Genomic DNA, 20,448 nt, shown 5'->3' on the forward strand with positions numbered 1-20,448 from the left:
TCAAGAAACTCTGAAATCTTTTCTGTCTATCTTTTATTGGTTTCCTTATACAATTCATACAGAAAACACTTGACCCTATTCATTTAGAAGAGTATCTAGGATTGATAAGAAATGCAAACAATATTGTTCTTAGCAAAAAAAGGACTCCCTGGAGAGTTCAGACATAGGATTATTTCAGAATTTTTGAAACCATGGTTTTGTGATAAACACATTGGATTTAGCTTCAGAGGTTGTGATGTCAAATCTTGTCTACATTATTTAATATCTATTTTTGTAATCTTGGTCACGTACTTTAGTACGTGTGGTTTTCTTATATGCAAAAGTAGGCTGTTATATGTGCTTTAATTTAGTCTGTTCCATCTCTAAATGCATAATTTCATGATATGTAAAATAAAATTAAAAGAAATGTAATAAAAAAATAAAGGCAAGATAGTTACTTAGCACAGTGAATAGAGCCTGGATTTAGATGGATCTGAGTCTAAGTCTATATCAAGATGTTGCTTTGCTGTGTGATCCTAGGTAAATGACTTACACCCGATTGCCTCCAAAAAAACATGTAAAATGCTTTATTTAAGTTAAAAAAATCAATTCAAAAATGCAGATAATAATAATTGCTATTATTTACATGATGCTCTTAAGTTTCACAAATGTTTTCTCATTGTGAGGATAAAATGTTTCTCATTTTATCCTCATAACAATCCCAGGAGTTGGATGCTATTCTTTTTTTTTTTTTTTTTTTTTTCATTTTACAAATGAGGAAACTGCAGCTAGGTGACTACAGATACAGCAAGTATCTATGACTTGGAATCAGGAGGATTCATCTTCATGAGTTTGAATCCAGACTGACTAGCTGTACTTGGGCAAGTCACCTAACCATGTTTGTATTAATTTACTTATCTCTAACATGAATTGCAAAAGGAAAATGGCAGACCACTCCAGTATCATTGCCAAAAAACCCAAAATAAACCTCAAATGGGGCAACAGAGAGTCAGAGATAAATGAAAACTGTCACATAGCTAATAAGTTCTAGATTTGATTTGAATTTTCTAGATTTGAAATCACACCATAATTAGCTCTTTATCTACTTTGTAGTTGCAGATGACAAAGATTTAACTGAACAACAAGTCATACAAAAAGATCTAGAGGTTTAATGGACTTTAAGCTTGTGCTATTAATTAATAGGATGACATGAGAGACAAAAGTGATAATGCAATATTATAAAGCTTGCCTAGCTTTAATCACTGAATATGTGCTGCCTCAAAGAAACTGAGATCTGTTAAAGACCTGGGTTTTAAAAAGTCAAGGTCTCCCACCGTATCCATGGCTATCCCCACTCTTCTTGCTATATCTAATCATTTGACTCAAATGGTTCCTGAAGAGAAAGTGAGGTTTGTGATTTTGTATAGTTCACCCTCACTTAAATTCTATTCACTTGCATGTCAACTACCCTCTCCTTGATGTTATGGTGGTCTTCAAAAATGAAGGACAAACAATGGTGATAATAATTTATGGGATGACATAAGGGTCAAAGGGGATAATGTAATTTTGTCAAGAATAAGTGAGATGACAATCCCAATGGATTCTCCCATAGCCAGACCACATGGTCAGGATTGTGGTCTTTTAAAATGATGACCATCCCATTTTAGGAAAGACATTTTCCTCCATGGAGAACATCTTGTCAAATCCTAGAATGGATCTTGAGTCAAGGATTGTTTGACTATATGACCTCTGAGACTGAGCAATTCCATGAATTCAGCATGAAAGGAAGCACAGGGAAGGATGGCCAAAAAACAATGTTGGAAAATATTATTTTCTAAGAAATAAAGCATCAAGGAATAAATGAGCCTAATGTTTCAGAGGATATACCTGTACATCATGCTATTTTTTCTAAGAACAGTCTTTAGGAATTGGCAGCAGCATGCATTGGATAACAAAATAAAGCATATTTTAATAGCCTAGAAGTGAAAGGATACAGAAATAGCAGTCATTTCTGAATCATCTGTTTTGGTGCAGTCAGATCATCCAGTGATGAGTGTGAAGGTCAAAACAGATATGCTAAATTAGAAAAGGAAAAAAAGAATAAAGATAAGAATGTCCTATATAAAATTATAACATCTCTAAATTGTTTAAATGAGCTATGAATTCAGAGTGGGAAAGGAAGAAATGGATAAAAGAAAAGATGTTAATTTCCTATAGGATTTACATGAAATTTCTTAGAGAAATTTAACCAGTTGTCACAGCAAGAGTATGGGAAGAACCAACAGTTATTAAATCTCCTCAATAAGCTAGCATATATGGTGGCCAAAAGCAATAAAGGTTCAGAGGGCAAACTCATTTAGAAAATGATATAGAGGGAGATGATGAAAGATAATGATAGAAAACTATAAGCAATATGGACTCACAAAAAAGTTAAAGGTAATTAAGGAAAGGAAAAAACTATGGAGAGGTTAATGTTTTATCCAACTGAAGAGCTCTTGGAGAAAAATGGTAAAGAAAGAAAAGAAGCCCCAAACCAATCATTATTTGGTCTATCCTAGCTTTGCCACTTTCTGTGTGATGTTGGGCAAATAATTTAACTTCTCAAATCTTCAGTTTTCTTTTCTGTAAACTTAGGGGTTGAATTAAATGATATCCAAGTCCCTTCTAGCTCTAAATCTGTGATTTTCTGACCAATGTAAAAGGGATAAGACAATGCAGATGATCCATTAAAGGTAAAAGAGCAGGAGGTAAGACGTAAAAAAGTATTAACTATGGAGTCAGAGGAAGTAGATTCAAATCTTTGTTCTGTGCTTACCACATGGGTAATCTTAAACAAATTATATATCTTTTCCTGAGTTTCAGTTTCCTTACCTGTAAAATGAAGGGATTGGATTAGGTAGTATCTTAGGCCCCTTCTGTCTTTAGATTTATCATACTGTAATCCTAAAATTGGTCATAAAGGTAGGAGGAAAATCAGGAGAGAACAATGTCATGAAAACTCAGGAAAGAAATAATAACTAACATTTATATAGAATCTATTATACACCAAGCACTGTACTAAGTACTTTACGATTACTATCTCCTCCTGGATGGTAAGTGCTATTCTTATCCCCATTTAATAGATGAGGAAACCAAGGGAAATAGAATCCAGAGACCTTCCCAGTGTCACACAGATAGTAAATGCTGGAAGTCAAATTTGAACTCAAGACTCCTTATTCATGGCCATGGAACTGGCCCATTATTTCAAGCATTGCAGAGAGGATGAGGATTAAGAGTAGATTATTAGAATCAGTGATTAAGAGCTCTTATTGTTGGTCAATTCGAAGAGAATAGTGTTAATGGAGTGGTATAGTTGGAAGACAAAGTGTATTAAACTAAGAAGTGAATGGAAGATTAATTTCACAATAAAGTGTATAGATAGAGAAGGATTTTGAAATGCAGAGTTGAGAAGAGAGAGTTTATGACATGAATCTTTTTTTTTTCATTTAAGAATATACTGAAGTCTTTTGTTGAGTGGGAGAAGGAGTTGATTTAGCAAACTCAAGGAAAGAGAAGGTTTAAAACAGCTGCTATGGTGAGTGTAACAGAGAGTATATTACGGAAGAATAACAGGTTTTGCCAGGCAACAGTAAGGTTAGTTGAGAATAGACAATATAACTTTCTAGTGAATCCAGTTGGCACAGGTATATAACTTTCTACAACAACACAGGAATAGGAGCAGAAAAGATGAGTGATGAAAGTACCTCAGAATTTTAGTTAATATATAAGGTATGACTAATAGTAGAAAAAGTGGTAATGAGTTGAAGCATAGAGGACAGTATATAGTTGAATTTGTTTTTTTTTTTTAATTTTTATTTTTTTCATAACTTTTTATTTATAAGTTATATGTATGGCTAATTTTTCAGCATTGACAATTGCCAAACCTTTTGTTCCAATTTTTCCCCTCCTTCCCCCCACCGCCTCCCCTAGATGGCAGGATGACCAGTAGATATTAAATATATTAAAGTATAAAGTAGACACACAATAAGTATACATGACCAAACTGTTATTTTACAGCTAAATTTGTAAAGTGAAAGAAAGAACTTATAAAATAGGGTCGGGATTGTGAAAGGAATAAAATGAGACAAAATCCTAACTTCTATGTGTATCAAGTACATAGAGAAGAAATTTGTATTGGAGGCAACAAAAAATTTAAAGGCATACAGGAATCAAATTTCAAATTTTTATTAGAAAGAGAGAGAAAATTCAAACAGAGAAAATGTATAAAATATAGGGAACTTCTAGAACTGAGAGAAGTCAGCTTGGTGGCAGAGTGAATAGAATGCTGGGCCTAGCATTAGGAAGACCTGAATTCAAATGTGACTTTACTATCTGTGTGACCCTGCACAAATTATTTAACTCTGTTTACCTCAGTTTCTTCATCTGTAAAATGATCTAGAGAAGGAAATGGCAAACTATTCCAAAATCTTTTCTAAGAAAACCTCAAATGGGGTCACAAAGATCAGGACATGATTGAAAATGACTAAATGACAAGAAAAGATAGTGGCAGGATAGGTTATATAAGAACCCACCCTTCTTCCTTCAATGATTATAAAAAGAGTGCTATATTCAACAATGACCAAAAAATCCAAAGAGAAATATCAGTGAGCTCATTCATCTAGTCTAGGATTGCACAAAAACAGAACTAGAAGCTGTAATCCAGAACAAGAAATACTACCAGAGGAATACAGGCATGGGTAATCAGATGGAAAACCTGAAGCAAAACTGGGAAAGCAAAAGCAGAACCTTGATCAGGGAAGCCATGAGAGTACAAAGACCCCTTAGCATCCTGAGCCAAATTTCTAGAGGGTAGGGAAGAAGAAACTGGAGAAGCCCCTAGGAAACAGAGACTACTCAGTACCTTGATTAGGGAACCAGAGAAAGCAGATAGATAACAATTCTGAAGTCTGATCAAGGAAACCTTTTTGGGGAAGGGGCTGTAGGTTAGCAAGAATATTCTGTCTCTAATTAAGAAATACCAGGGAAAACAGAGATAACCAGGGCCCTGATAAAGAAAGCTAATTAAGTCTCAAGGTTAATTTCAATACTTTTTAAGGAAAAACAAGCCTAGCCTATATGCTCCTTACCACAGCACGGAAGTTATTTTATAGTTATCTATATCACCCCTGTGGTGAATGAAAGATAAAATGACCGAGGAAACAAAGGTTTGAGTTGTGAGCATATCGATTTATTAAGCAGTGCATGCCAATTGTTCAACAAATACACAATAATATTCCTCAGCATTGGCACTGGTCTCCTAATACAGGAAGAGATAGCTTTTTTTATACATTAAAAGCAATCAAATAAAACCAATGCATTAAAAAGAAACTATACAACATAAGGTGATCTGATTTCTTTTTTCTTTTTTTTAATTAAAGCTTTTTATTTTCAAAACATATGCATAATTTTCAACATTCATCCTTGCAAAACTTTGTATTCCAAATATTTTTCCCTCTCTTACCCTCAACCCCTCCCTAGATGGCAAATAATCCAGTATATGTTAAATATGTGCAATTCTTCTATACATATTTCCACAATTATCATGATGCACAAGAAAAATCAGATCAAAAAAGGGAAAAAATGAGAAAGAAAACAAAATGCAAGCAAACAACAACAAAAGACGTAAAAATACTATATTGTGATCTCCACAGTCCCCACAGTCTTCTCTCTGGGTGCAGATGGCTTTCTTCTCCACAAATACATTACAACTGGCCTGAATCACATCACTGTTGAAAAAAGCCACGTCCTTTGGAATAGATCATCATATAATCTTGCTGCTGCTGTGTACAATGTTCTCCTGGTTCACTCAGCATCAGTTCATGTAACTCTCTCCAGGCCTCTCTGTATTCATCCTGCTGATCATTTCTTATAGAACAGTAATATTCCATAATATTCATATATCTTAACTTATTCAGCCATTCCCCAACTAATGGGGATGAACTCAATTTCCAGTTCCTTTCCGCTACAAAAAGGACTGCTACAATCAATTTTTGCACATATGGGTCTTTTTCCTTTTTTTATGATCTCTTTGGGATACAGGACCAGTAGAGACACTGTTGGGATCAAAGGGTATCCACAGTTTGAGGGAGTTGATTAATATCTTGATCTATTTCTTTTTTCTAAAATGGGACTATTTAAGTAATTTATTTCCTCTTCTGTTAATCTGGCCAAGCTATATTTTGTAGGTATTCCTCTATTTCAGGTAGATTATCAAATTTATTGACATATTATAGTACATAGTTCCAGACTGCTTTCCAGAATGTTTGGATCAGTTATTAGTGTCCCAGTTTTCCCACATCCCCTCCGACATTCATCATTATCTTCTCCTGTCATCTTAGTCAATCTGAGAGGTGTGAAGTGATAGATGATCTGATTTCTAATTAGATGAAAGATTAGGGACTTTCCAAGTTGGGAAGAGAAGAATGAACATTCGCAATTCCCTGAATTCAGCAAGAGATGTGTCTTGATGGAAGTGGATTTCATTGACAAAGAGACCTAACTGAGTTTCAATTGATAAATGATGGACAGAAGCAGCTACACCCAAAGAAAGAACACTGGGAAATGAATGTGAACTATTTGCATTTTTGTTTTTCTTCCCGGGTTATTTTTATCTTCTGAATCCAATTCTCCCTGTGCAACAAGAAAACTGTTCGGTTCTACAAACATATATTGTATCTAGGATATACTGCAACATATCTAATATACATAGGACTGCTTGCCATCTAGGGGAGGAGGTGGAGGGAGGAAGGGGAAAAATCGGAACAGAAACGAGTGCAAGGGATAATGTTGTAAAAAAAAATTACCCTGGCATGGGTTCTGTCAATATAAAGTTATTATTAAATAAAATAAAATATAACAAAAAAAAAAGAGAGAGAAAGAGATGTGTCTTATTCCCCTGGGGGTCTGTAAATACTCAAAGGAACATGGAAACAAAAACTGATAGATCAGTACATCGGCAGTTTTCATATAAGATATATGGGTTACTTAAGAAATATAATTGTGAAAAAACTCCTTGCATCAATCTTTGGAGTTGCCTGAATTCTAGACCCAGCATTCTATTCACTCTGCCACCAAGCTGACTTTTCTCAGTTCTAGAAGTTCCCTATATTTTATACATTTTCCATTCTGTTTGAATTTTCTCTCTCTTTCTAATAAAACCAGCACAATCTAATAAAGACCAGCACAATCTAGGTCCTTTTTTAAGTGTCTCTAAACACTAGGTAGTCCAGCTTCCCAGCCACACAGGAGTATGTTCAAACAGTACAATAAAGTTTTCTCCCACTTCCTACAATGGAATAACTTTGTCACAAGACAGAATTTGGACTACATCTATAATGAATAGAAAAGGAATTGAATCACAAGATGGGGTCAAGATGGAGTGAACATGATTCACTCACCAGATTCCCACAATTAAACACTTGTGGTTCTATTCCCCTCAATTCCCTCTTTTCTTGCTGCTCTAATCTTGCTACTCTAGTTAGTAAACTGTAAATCACAGGATGGCAGGAACTGTGCCGTACCCGTACTTTCCATCTCTTACTTGCATTTAGCTCAGTCCTTTGCCTCTAGTAGGTACTTAGTAAATGCTTGTGGAGTTTAATTGACTCTATTGCAGAACTAGTTTTTACATAGGTGGAAATCATTCTAGATGACCCCATACTCAGACATCCTTTGATCTTGTGATTTGATTTCTGTGCTTTATACTAATATGCATTTATAGCATCCTTATTTTCTGACAACATTTTTTAGAGGGGCCCATTTGAAAGATGAAATAGTCGTCCATTGGGAAAAAACAGCCCAATCACACTCCTCAATTCTGCCCAAGGCCTAAAACAAAGGACTTTCAGAGGGAATATTCCTGTCCCTCTGAGTTAGTGCAAAACTTCCCTGGGACATGAGATATCCAGGGTATAAGGTGGGATATAAAATAGCATTAGATGTCAGAGGTTAAAATCGGCACTTTGAACTGCTGAGATGATAGCCAACACTGACAACACTTGATATGATGATCCACATTCATCTTTTTTCTGTAGCATCATTGAGGAATGGCCCTCTCCCTTGGTTAATGATGCAGTTGTTAGCGTTTCTTTCCAAAATGGAATATTGCCCAGATGGACAGACACACACGGAAAATATATCGATGTCACCTTCCAATAAAATATGTGTCAAGGCAATCACTTCCATACAACACATTCGCTTATAAATGCCAATCCACCTCCATTTGCCAAGAAATAAGGTGCCTGAGATGGCAGCAAGACCCTATAAAGATGTATAAAATGCACACTGCAAATTAGTCCTCAAAGATGAAAGTCTGTGTGCCAGGAAGTGCTTAAATCTCTGCTCCAATTTCAGATTTCTCCTGCTTGAACTATCGATGCTGGATGTGATTCATCAGGCCGAGCTCCTGTTCAGATGCCAGACATGCTGAGAAATGACCCAATAATCCCTGAGGAGGATGAGCGCATCCGTCCTTTGCATTTTCAGAAACCCAATACATATGTCTACGGAAAGAGCAAGGTTGTAATCTCTAGTCATGGCTGCCCATTATATCAGGGCTTTCCAATCCCCAGGAGCTCTGGATCAATACACCCTGCACCAGTGACTTTGTCCATAGATTGATTTCCTGAAATCTCCCAAGCCAGCCCTGGATCCCAGGGCATTCTGTAAGAAGGGTAACAAAGGGCTGCTCTGGTTAGGTGGTCCTTTTCAGGGTCTTGTTAAATCAGAATTATTATTCTTTGTGAAAGGAAAATGAAAGTGGGGATCAAGTTACAGTCATTTAGGGTCAGGTCACCATCTGGTCTTTGTTTTTTGGAGAAATCACCTAAATGCAGAAACACCTTAGTTATTTCATTATTAGGCAGGTATATGGATATAGTAGTCTTTGAAGCCAAAAAACATTTTAGTTCAAATCATGTAATAGAGCCATTTAACCATTCTTCACCTCAGTTTTCTTACCTGTAAAGTGAGGATGATGGCACATCATAATGGTAATGCAAGAATCAATGAGATAGCATATGTAAGATTCTTTTTAAACTTAAATGTTTGTTTTTAGGATCACCACCAAGAGTTTTATCCAAAGCAGAATCACTAAAAGACCATACCCTTTGAACATCCACATGAAGAGTTGGTCCAAGTCTTGGTGATCTACTTGGAGATATTGGCCCTGCATTTGTGATCCCCAAAAAGATACTTTTTCAATAAAAAAAAAGAATAATCTGATGGAAAAAGTGTTGATTTTGAAATCAGAGGACCTGGCTTCCAGCTCTCTGTCCTATCAATCCCAAAATGATATTTTTTTCAACCAAAGGAGAGGCGAAAGAATGTTGACTTTAGAATGAGAGGACCTGGTTTGCGTCTTGAATTTGCTATTTATTTGCTGTGTGACCCATAATTCTATGGGCCTCTTCAACTGTAAACTGAAAGAATTAAACTAAGTGATCCTTACTGTATTTTTTATGGCTCTAAATCTCTTATTCCATCATGTATTGATAATGACAAAGGTTCCAAGACCATCATATGAAACCTAGAAAGAATATCATTCATCTCTTCCATCTCCAGAGTAGTTCTGGACCAGTCCTAAGAGTAGGAGTCTCCTCTCAGTCCAAAGAAGCTGAGGGGTTGCTTGTGACCCCAAAAATATTCATGTTAGTCATTTCCAGGCTCTCCCTAATCTCAAGGACCCATAATCACAAAAGGTAGTTTCCCAGATTGTGATTTAAGGACCACATGAGTCCCTGAAAGCCCTTTGATAGAGGAAGAAGCTTCTCATTGCACAATTAGAGATGAGGTTTACTATACAAGTATGTTTGGAAGAAGTGACAGTGACAAATTTACACTGAGGTGGAAATGAATGCCATCTTTTCTTAACAGCGGGTTTTAATAGGGAACAAATGAGAGAGAGTAGAAGGGCATCTAAGGCAGAGAAGGAATAAGGAAGTAAGTGATGCAGAAAAGGGCTGTTGGAGGCATTGAAACACATACTGTCGGCTTCACAGGTTAAAAGGTTGGTCTTGGCTATGGCCCATAGAAAGAAAAAAGAACAAAGTCAATAAGTTTCAGTGAAAATTGTGCTGGCTATTTAGTCTGAGTTTTCTGCCTTCAAGTCCTTGCTCTGCCACTATGGACAACTCACTCAACCTCCTTAAGCCTCAGTTTGCTGATCTGTATATGAAGGGATTAGACTAAACCACTTAAAACTTTCCATCTAGCTCTAAACTCATGCTACTGTAACCTGTGGTCCTTACAGGGTGGCTACCACTAAAACTCTCAAAAAACTTCAGTGTTATGGATAGGGACAGATCCTAAGAAGTAGCTTCTACATTGGAGAAGAGAGAACATTAAGGAAAATCCCCAAATAGCATCCTCCCAAAGCTGGAATCACCTTGCTGGCCCTACAACTTCCTGCTGGCTGTATCCTTTTTTCCTCGGACTGATTTCTCCAGGATTCTAACTTTTGGATTTCAATGATGGGCTCCTCCACCCTTCCTCCCTGCTTCTACATTCAGCACAGCCCCTAACTCGTTATTGGCTGTTCAATAATTATTCTCTGGTTGATTTTTATGATTGCTATTTACAACATAATCCAACTAGGAAATTAGTAGATATTTGTCATCAGGGCAATGAGATTCTAACAGGAGGAGGCTGAGGCTGATTTAAGGGGATGTCCCAGCAGTCTCGTGGAGTTATATGAGTAGAGCGCTTTATAAACCTTTAAGCGCCATATAAATCAGAATCCTCGTTATTATTACTTCTTATCTCTTTCCCATTCTGCCATCAGAATTCATTGCCTGTCAGCAATAACAATCTGATCCCATCAGGGAAGCAGTAGAAAGTAATGGAGATGTTCTGGGGTGATGGGGCTTGGATTCAGACACCATTTCTCTCTGGGTTCCTCTGACTAGTTTTCTCCCCCAACACTCTACGCCCAGGCTGACTGGTTCCATGTTGAGAGGTGGTGGAATCTATAGGGAAGAAATCTGGACGGGGAGCTAGGAAAGCCTTGGATTTGAATCTTGCTCAAGATGCTTACTAGCTAGATGTCTATAAGCAAATTATTTACCTTCTTTCCATTTCAATTTCCTCATTTATGAAAAGGGGTTATTACAGCTAATAATAAATATCCAACTCAGAGGATAATTTAAATGATCAAATGGGACACCATATGAAAAGCACTTTGGAAATGATATTGCTTTCCATGCTTTCACCATTTAGTGCATATGAACCTTGAAAACAAGAAGGAAATATAATATCTGAAATTCTATTTATTGCCCATGCAACTATTCCTTCCACAAGTGCATCCTCCATTCTTTCTTTTCCCATCTGATTCTTGTCCATGTCTTTTCACAGATTCCCACAAAGAGGATGTATTTTATGGGATGGAAGGCTTTCTCTAGATCTCTTTTCCCTTATGTTTTGAATGTACCCTTATGGCTCTTGGTCTATCTATCACCTATTACCCCTAACTCTTGCTACCATATGATACACTGGACACTATTTTTTAAATTGTAGAGGACAGCTTGATGACATAAGACTTGTAGTCATAAAGACCTGAGTTCCAATGTTGCCTTAAAATACTCACTCCCTGTGTGAGTCTGGGCAAATTACTTTATCTCAGTTTTCCTCAGTTTCCTCATGATTAAAGTAAAAATAATAATAATACCTATCACATAGGTTTGTTGTGAGGATAAAATGGTTTCATATTGGTAGAGTATTTTTCAAATCTTAAAGTGCTATATATAAAGGCTGGCTATTACTCTGCATCTCCCCTGTGCCAAAACTTGCACGTAGGACATCTCTGAACATATACCATGCTTGCATCCACCATGCACTTCCCCATTATCTTTTAATATATCACTTTGTCTCCTTGGAGATCCTCCTTTTCCTCCTCCTCCTCCTCCTCCTCCTCCTTCTCCTCCTCTCCTTCTCCTTCTCCTCCTCCTCCTCATCATTTATTGTTGTATTTACTGAAGAATAGAGAAATACTACAAAGAATTTTACAAGGCACTTCAAATCTAGTCTATGTGTATTTTGTTCCTCAGTGACTGACGTAAAAGAGTACATAAGGAAGGATAGCAAAAGCATATAGAAAAATAATTGGGATAGAGAAATAAAAGAGATCAGAAGTTTGTTGTAAGCTTCTGGAGGGCAGGAAATTTTGTGAAATTTTTGCTCATAAGCAGAAAGTCCCAAGAAGGACTGAGATACTTGGGTCTAAATCTGAATGGATCTTGATTTATTATAAATAATGAATATAGATCATTATAGAAACAATGACACCTTTGTACCATTTTATGCCTATTGTGTATCTTCCCTTCATTTTATCCATGATGGTTTAATTTGACATATTTTGAGTCTCACACAAACTCTCTGTATATTAGACTTTTTCTTGCACTTGCTGGAAATAATCGTCATTCAGGATGATATCTTTATCTTTTCTGATGGACCACTATCCAGCAGAAATGGCTCATTAGAATAGGTCAGATTGAAGCTGTTGTCATTGTTCACTAGGCCTTCTCATCTCTAGCTTTTCTTCTAATTTGATGTTGGTTTTGACCTTTGCTTTAAGTAATTGATGGTTTAGCTGGACGCTGATTGCTGATTCTGATATGAATTCCCTGTCAGCAAGCAGTCACTTTGCATCTATCTGCTAGGATACAGAAAGTCACATTTTTCAGTGTTTTATGCAGCTGTCTGGAGCTTGCTGTATCTACCACTTTCTGACTCTTTTCTGGGAGAAAGAGAAACCATGATACATAACTGTGAGGCTTTGGAGTAGATTATAATGCAATTCAATCCAAAAACATTTCATCATTTTACCATGTGCAAGAGACTGGCAACACAAAGAAAATGCTTAACAGTCCGTGCCCTCCAGCAACAAGAGTTAGAGCTCTTTTATTCTCAAACTCAGTTTTTTCTATGTATTTTTTGCCATCTGCCCTATGTACACTTTCACATCAAAGTTACCAAGTAGCAAAATACATGTGCATTAGATCTAGAATGTCTTGTAAAAGTCTCCATAGAATTTCTCTACTTCTTCAGTTTCTGCAACAGTAAATGATGATAAAGATGACTGATGATGATGATGATGATTCCCCTTTCTATCTGTAGCTAAATCTCAAAAATATGCTGCTAATTCAGCTTTAGTTACTCAAACTCCATACTCCCCCAGCTTCCTCTCCCTTTTGATTGGAGAGAAGGAGAATTCAGGGCTCTGAACTCCCAGAGAGATGCATTTGGACTTGCCAGCTCACATTGTTTTTCCAAGCTCTAGTTGGGGAACAAAAGAATCCTTCTTGGTATCTCTCTTCCAGTTCTTCTTTTCAGCTTTCTTTTTTGTGTATTGTCTTTTCCTATTAGATTGTAAACTCCTTAAGGGCATGGAATATTTTTTTGTTTTATGTATTCCCAGTGATTAGCATAATACTTAACATTTAGTAGTCATTTAGTAAATGTTTATTGAGTTGAATTTACTGTTTTAATAATAACAATTAGCATTTATATAAAGCTTTCAGATTTGTGAAGAACTGTCTGAAATTATCTTTATTGATTTTATTAAATTTTATGGGATTTTTTTTTCAACTAATGAGCATTAGTTTTCTCTCCCACTTCTTATTCCTACTGGAAAAAGAAAAGAAAAGAAAAGAAAAACTCTTGTAACTGATGTGTACAGGCAAGCAAAACAAATTTCCAAAATGAATGGTATCACAGAAACCTAGGAAAATTTGTATGAATTGATGCAGAGTGAAGTGAGCAGAACTAGGAGAACATTTGTATTATAACAACATTGTAAAATGAGCCACTTTGAAAGATTTTGAAACTCCAATCAATAGTTGTCGTTTTTGTCATTCAGTTGTTTCAATCATGTTCAACTGTTTTTGACCACAGTTGGATTACCAACCATAATTCCAGAGGAAAAATGTGATTATATGTTCATGATGATCTTTTGGGGGCAGGATTGGTGCACTTAGGTTATTGTGCCTTGCTGCTTTGTATAAGTGAAGAGCATACAGTGGCATTCTATAAATGCTTATTGATTGATTAATTGAAGAGCTCTATACAAGAGGAGATGACAACATATCCTATGACATGATTTTTAATTTCCCTTTGACACCATTCAGGAAAGCTAATGAGTTATCCCATTTAGTTGAAACATTTTTCTTTTTCTGCAAGAATTTCAATATTGATTTGGTTCAGCTCTTCCAATAGTATATTAATTTGTTGATCACTGCATAAAGATCTCACAATTAGTATACTTTCCACTAAGCATTATAGATAATCTATTATCTCTTCACATCTACTGGAAAAAGAAAAGAAAAAAAAAAAGAAAAACTCTTGTAACTGATGTGTACAGGCAAGCAAAACAAATTTCCAAAATGAATGGTGTCACAGAAACCAAGGAAAATTTGTATGAATTGATGCTCTCTTGACATCCTAGAAACAAAAAAGGTTGCATAGGTCTGAAGGACATTTTAACTTTTTTTCCTTTTGTTTTGTAGATTAATTTAAAAAAAAAACCAAACAAAAAAACTTGTTGTTGCAAATCCTGTTGTTTTGAACCTTAAAGTTTTCCCAGCATGGTACAGCCTGTCAAGAGTTGAGGCTTTTCTGACAGAGCTTTTGTGAACTCAGAATTATACCCATGCTATGAGACATGAGTCTTAAAGGGCCATAGTGGTCTTAAAGCATTACATAAATATCAGCTTCTTATTAGTACATCAGAGGTTGGAAAAGATACTGGAAGGAAAGTTTACCTGAATTTGGCATATAGAAATATTCTTGACATTTTATGTTATTTTAAATAGTATTATAAAAAGGATGAGAGATGGAGAAAGGAACACGCATTTATTAAGCACCTACTATGTGACATACACAGAGCTAAAATGGTTTTGAATTTTTTTGTCCACAGACAAATTTACATGAATCTATCTATGTGCTATGCAGTACTCTTCAGCATTTCACTGCCAAAAGCATTCTCTAAGCAGCTACTATATTTGCATTGCAAACTGCTCTGATGCTGCCTTAATCTTACTGTGTTTACCCACCTAACCTGTTTATGGACTTAATGGCTTTGGATTGAGGGCTAAGCCGCTGTGTTCATAGGATCACAGATTGTAGAGCTGGAAGAGGCCCCAAAGATAATCTAGTCCAAGTCTCATTATTTTTTAACATGACCCTAGTAGCTGGGCTATTGCTTTAAAGCCTCCATGTTATCCTTAATAGACAATGGGATTGTATTTCTTGTACCCAAAATGAGTTTTTCTTCCACACTTGCAAAAATAAAAAATAAAAAATAAATACATATATATATATATAATGACATGTCCAGAAAAAGAGTCAGAGCAACATAGGGAATATGCATGAGAGAGACAGAGTGGGTTCCATTGTCTTTCATTTAATAATCTTATCTCCCATAGCTTTAATGATTTTATCTCCCAAATCATCTCTATGTGGATAACTCCCAAATTTGAATATTCAATCCTAGTCTCTTTTCTGAGCTCTAGTGCTATTCTCTATACACTGCTTATTGGACTTTTTTTTAGTGTAAATTTTTTTATTAGTTTAAACTTAAAGAAAAAATGAGAAAAAAAAAAAAAGACCCTTCCATGTACACAGCAGAACATGAGAGGATTCAATATAAAACAATAAATTTCTATTCAAGAAAACCTATATAATCAATACTATACATTATTTTTAAAGCTATACAGCTTTTCTTTGCTTCCTTCTAGGTTTTCTTTTGTTTTCTGCTGTATACTTTTTAATTTTTTTCTCTCTCTCCCCACTTCCCTTCCTACCCACTCTAGAAAGGACTACAAGTAAATGTGGATACACACACACACACACACACACACACACACACACGTAAGACTATTCTATACATTTCTATTTGTCATTTCTTACTTTGGAGGTGAATAGCATAGTCTTTTCTTCCTTCATAGGTCCAAGTCTTTCCAAGCTTTTCTAAATCAATTAACTCATCATTTCTTATATCACAGCAATATTCCAATATAATTATATCCTATCTGAGAGCTTGCCTGTGAAGATTTTTTCACAATTTTTTGCTTCCCTTCTATCGGCTCCATTGATTTAATATATGCAAGAAATTTTTATTTAAAATAATCAAAATTATCCATTTTACATTTTAGCAATCCTCTAATCTTATCATTTAATTGATACTTTAGTTATACTGCTGAATCTTCTTCCTTTATACTCCTACCCTGCTATTTTCTTTGAAATTCCTGACCTTTTGTTCTTCCAAATGATTTTTAAAATTTTTTTCTAACTCAGTAAAGTATTTTTAGTGATTTAATTGGAATGGCTTGAATAAATAAATTAGTTAGATAAACTTGCAATTTTTAAAAAAATTATATTTATTTTTACCTTCCCATGAACAACAAATATCAGTCCAATAATTTGAATCTGACTTTATTTATATAAAAAGTATTTTATGGTTATGCTCATGTAATTCCTGTTTCTGTTTTGGGACATATACTCTCAGGTATTTTATATTATCTAGTTATTTGAAGTGATCTAAAACAATATTAAGTAATATTGGTGACAAATAGTATACTTGCCCTATTTTTCTCTTTCAATTAAATCTGTATTACCTTTAACTTTGTGTGAAATCATGATTATTACCTCTGCTTTCATAAGCATTATTATTTTTACATAATAAATTCTACTCCAGCCCTTTACTTTAACTCTGTAACCAAAGTACATTATTTGTCATTTTTATTGTTTCCTAAAACAACATATTGTTGAATTCAGATTTTTAATCCATTATGCTATCTTTTTCAGTTGTATGGGTAAATTCACTCCATTTACATTCTAAGCTTAATTGTTGAATGCTTCCTTCCACTGTTTCTCATCATCCTTCTTGTCCTATTAATTTACATTTACCGGTTACTTTGCCTTCCTTAATCTATCTACACCTCTGAGTCCTTCCCTTAACTTTTCCCTCCCTCGCCCTCCTTTTTAATTTTCTTATCTTTTTAACAGTTTTTCTCATATTTTCTCCTCCCTTCTAATTCTCAATCTACATGCTCTTTTAGAAGTCTCTCCCTTTTTCTATTTCCTACTCTCCAGCTTCTTAAATTGTGGGTTACAACTCTACATGAGGTCTCATAACTAAATGTGAGGGTCAGGAAATTGTGGTTTATTGTAAATAAATGTTTTGTTTGTATATCTATTTTATATACCACTATACCCAGTCATATAAAAATTTCTCAGGTGAAAAGGGGTCACAAGTGGATAAAGTTTAAGAAGCTCTGCCCTAGCCCTCTTATTTCTTTCTAAATTTAAAATACTTTTATACCCTTCTAGATATTAATGTTGTTCCCTCTTTAATGCATTTCCAATCATAGCAAGGTTCCAGTATTATCAGTCCCCCACCCCCACTTGCTTCTTCTGAACCAGTTCTTCCTTTCACTCTTCATTTGTATGAGATAACTCCTTTTTATTTCTCCTTACACAGTTTTATTTTTTAAAATCACCCCATCATTCATAGCTCAATCCAAGCCTTTATTTCAGACTACTCAAATAATGATGATTGTCATAAGAGTACTGATAACATTTTCACATATAAAAAAAATAAAATTTGGCAGTTTACCAAATTTTGTCATTAAGATGCAGATAGGTGAAAAAAGCATCCTTCCATACTTTGATTTCTGCTTTTTTCCTTTCCCCACTTGCCAATAAGAATGGAGAAAACCAATGTCAGGATAAATAGAGGCACTGAGAGAGTGTATTATGACAATTCAGGTATATTTGGAGGCTAGAAAATGGGTTGTAAATTTACCATAATGAGTCACCTATGGCCATAGGGGGCATGGTAGACCCCTTCAATTATTCTCATAAAATTTCTGGTGTCTTTTGGTTTGTCATGATATTACACATATAATCCCTCATCTAGAATCAAAATATTGGTTTTTACCCAGAATCGTTTAACCTTTACAGAATTTCAAAAATCACTTACTTTTTGTCTTGTGTCTTCACCCAGAGTCTCCCCTAGGAATATCAGAATATAGGTCATATCTAGTTTAAAAAAAAAAAAAAAAAAGGAAAGGACACTCAGATCCATCGAAAGCACTCGGGTTAATAAGACATCAAATACAAAAAAAGCTTTACTTTCCAGAAAGAAACTGCAAGATACAAAAATGGGTTTACACACAAGCCCGTGGACAGGAAAAACCATCCTTCTTCCTTCTCTGTTGGGTCTCTACTTTCCCCAGGTGCCTGAGCAGTCATTTGGACTTATAATCATATTACAAAGAAAAAGCCAAGGGCTCCCACTGCTCCAGGGCCATCTCCAGTATCTTGCCACAGGACTCAGATGGCCCTGGAGGGGAAGGCCAGTGAGGTGACCTTGTACACTCCTCTCTTACTTAAATCCAATTCACTTGCAAGTCATAGCATTATTGCCCCGAGGTCATAATCTTGGAGAATGAAGGATGAACAATTACAAACACTACATATTACAGAAAGCATTAGAAGTCAGTCCCTGTGGAGTTGAGTCCTTTCTCCTCAATGACCTCCAGGAACTTACATAGTCCTAGTTATTAAGGCTCCCTCTCCCTCAGACCATAAAGAATTGGGCATCACAAGGGGATCATCCCTCTTCTCTCAGCCATGAGTGGTCTGCATAATTCACAGAATTATTGGATTATCAAGTCTTCTTTTACTCCCCCTTTACATAATTCCATCCCTTGGTGCTTCTTAACTCTTATTGCCACATAACCTCATAACTAACTCTTTGGTTGATCTAAGAACCTTGAATTAACTAAAGATTCCTCTTCTTTCCAGGAGATATAGAACAATAACTGTCCAGGAAATCTCAAGATGTCTTTTCTGAAGCTCCTGTTCTTCTAGGGTCACATAGTTTCCTCAAGGAATCTTGCAGATAATCAGGTTTCCTTCTGAAGAATTGATTCTAAGTCTCTCCTTTTTTGCACCCCTCAGCTTTCTAATTTTTGGATAGGTATGTTTTGTTTCCCCCCTTTTTGGGTGATATGCTGAAGTTCTAGATTATACAGGCTCTTGAGAGTTGATTAATTTTCAGTGTGAACATTTCTGAAGTCACCAAAAGCAACTAATTGGAATTTGGGTTGTTTTAATGATCATCTAGACTTTAAAAAGTGATTTAAAAAATGGGGGGGGAGGAGGTAGGTGGTTCATAGAATACTGGACTTGGAGTCAGGAGCACCTAAGTTCAAATCTGGCATCAGATACTTATAAGAGGTCATTGACATTGGTCAAATCACTAAATCCCAATTGTTTCTAAAAATATAGTGATAAAGGAAATGTTAATAATGTAAATTAAACATAAAAGTGTATTTGATGGAGTTTTTTGGTTTGCTTGTTTTCCTGGTGAGTTGGTTTTTAAGTATTTACCAGAATCCTCTTGGAAGAGGAAGTGATTTGAGTCAAAAGGATCATCCCTGAGGAAAAGGAAGGCCAATTGGGAAAAGAAGGAAAATTATTTGTTTGTTTTTCTTTTCATGGGCTTATGTGAAAGTATTTTTGCATTGTTTTGTTTCTATTAAGCAAAATAAATCCTAACTATATTTGATATATTGTTAGACTGAATGCTTGCATAAAAATTGAAGGTTCTTTATATATAAAAATCTAGACATCAAGATATACATATATAAATGTATACATATCCATATAGGTGTATAAACACACATGTACATATTCATGAATGCATATATGCAAATGTTGGTCAGAAACAAGGCAGGAAGCATCAGAAGTAAAAATCATATTTCTCAAAAAACTATATATTTTGCATGAATATATAAAATTATTTATTAGGATAAGGTAAACTAGTTATTTTGATGATGAGTTGTCTTGCTTCAGGAGAGTGAATCATTTCAGTATGACTATTAAACTAGGGATCCTATTCTTGTGGTAAGTCTTTATTTTTCAATGACTTGCATGTGCATATACTTTAAATGAAGCAGAATTACACAAAGTTATCAGCCTCACTCTCTCTTCCAGATCATTGAATACCAGCGGCAAGACAAAAATCAAGGTGACTGGGGATGGCCTCTAAGTACCCTACTTCAGGGGTTTTTATGGCTGTTGGAACAAATTATTTTCATCCACCCATTGCTGGGGGGTGAAAGGATGGGGAAGAAGTCTTCATGTGTTTGAGATAGATCATCCCCTAAGTCACTGAAGGGTTTGGAGTCTGTAGGTTACTCTCAGCCTGGTTTAACACAGCTGCCAAGATAATTTTAGCAGGATGTAGCCCTATATACGCGTGCTACAGTTTCTTGGAACCACAGGTGAGATAGGTGAACAGCAAAGGAGGATAAGCAGTCCTCATTCCAGAGATTAGCTCTCTGAACACCCCCATGCATCCCAATTCTTGGCTATGTATTATATATGCATATACAAATACATATTTATATTTATAGGTATAATCCACAT

At 35.5% G+C, this 20,448-nt stretch overlaps 1 long non-coding RNA gene across 1 annotated transcript in view; it reads right to left on the bottom strand.

Annotated features, from left to right (window-relative positions):
- Nucleotides 1-5,184: 5,184 nt before the first annotated feature.
- Nucleotides 5,185-20,448, bottom strand: part of LOC127553264 (uncharacterized) — a 71,241-nt gene continuing 55,977 nt past the window's right edge. The window contains exons 2-3 of the long non-coding RNA XR_007951710.1: nucleotides 17,993-18,051; nucleotides 5,185-8,842 (exon numbers count right to left, since the gene is read on the bottom strand). This is a non-coding gene — a long non-coding RNA (uncharacterized LOC127553264). The remainder of the gene's footprint in view (nucleotides 8,843-17,992; nucleotides 18,052-20,448) is intronic.

Source organism: Antechinus flavipes, chromosome 3, assembly GCF_016432865.1.
Source record: "Antechinus flavipes isolate AdamAnt ecotype Samford, QLD, Australia chromosome 3, AdamAnt_v2, whole genome shotgun sequence".
NCBI lineage: Eukaryota > Metazoa > Chordata > Mammalia > Dasyuromorphia > Dasyuridae > Antechinus > Antechinus flavipes.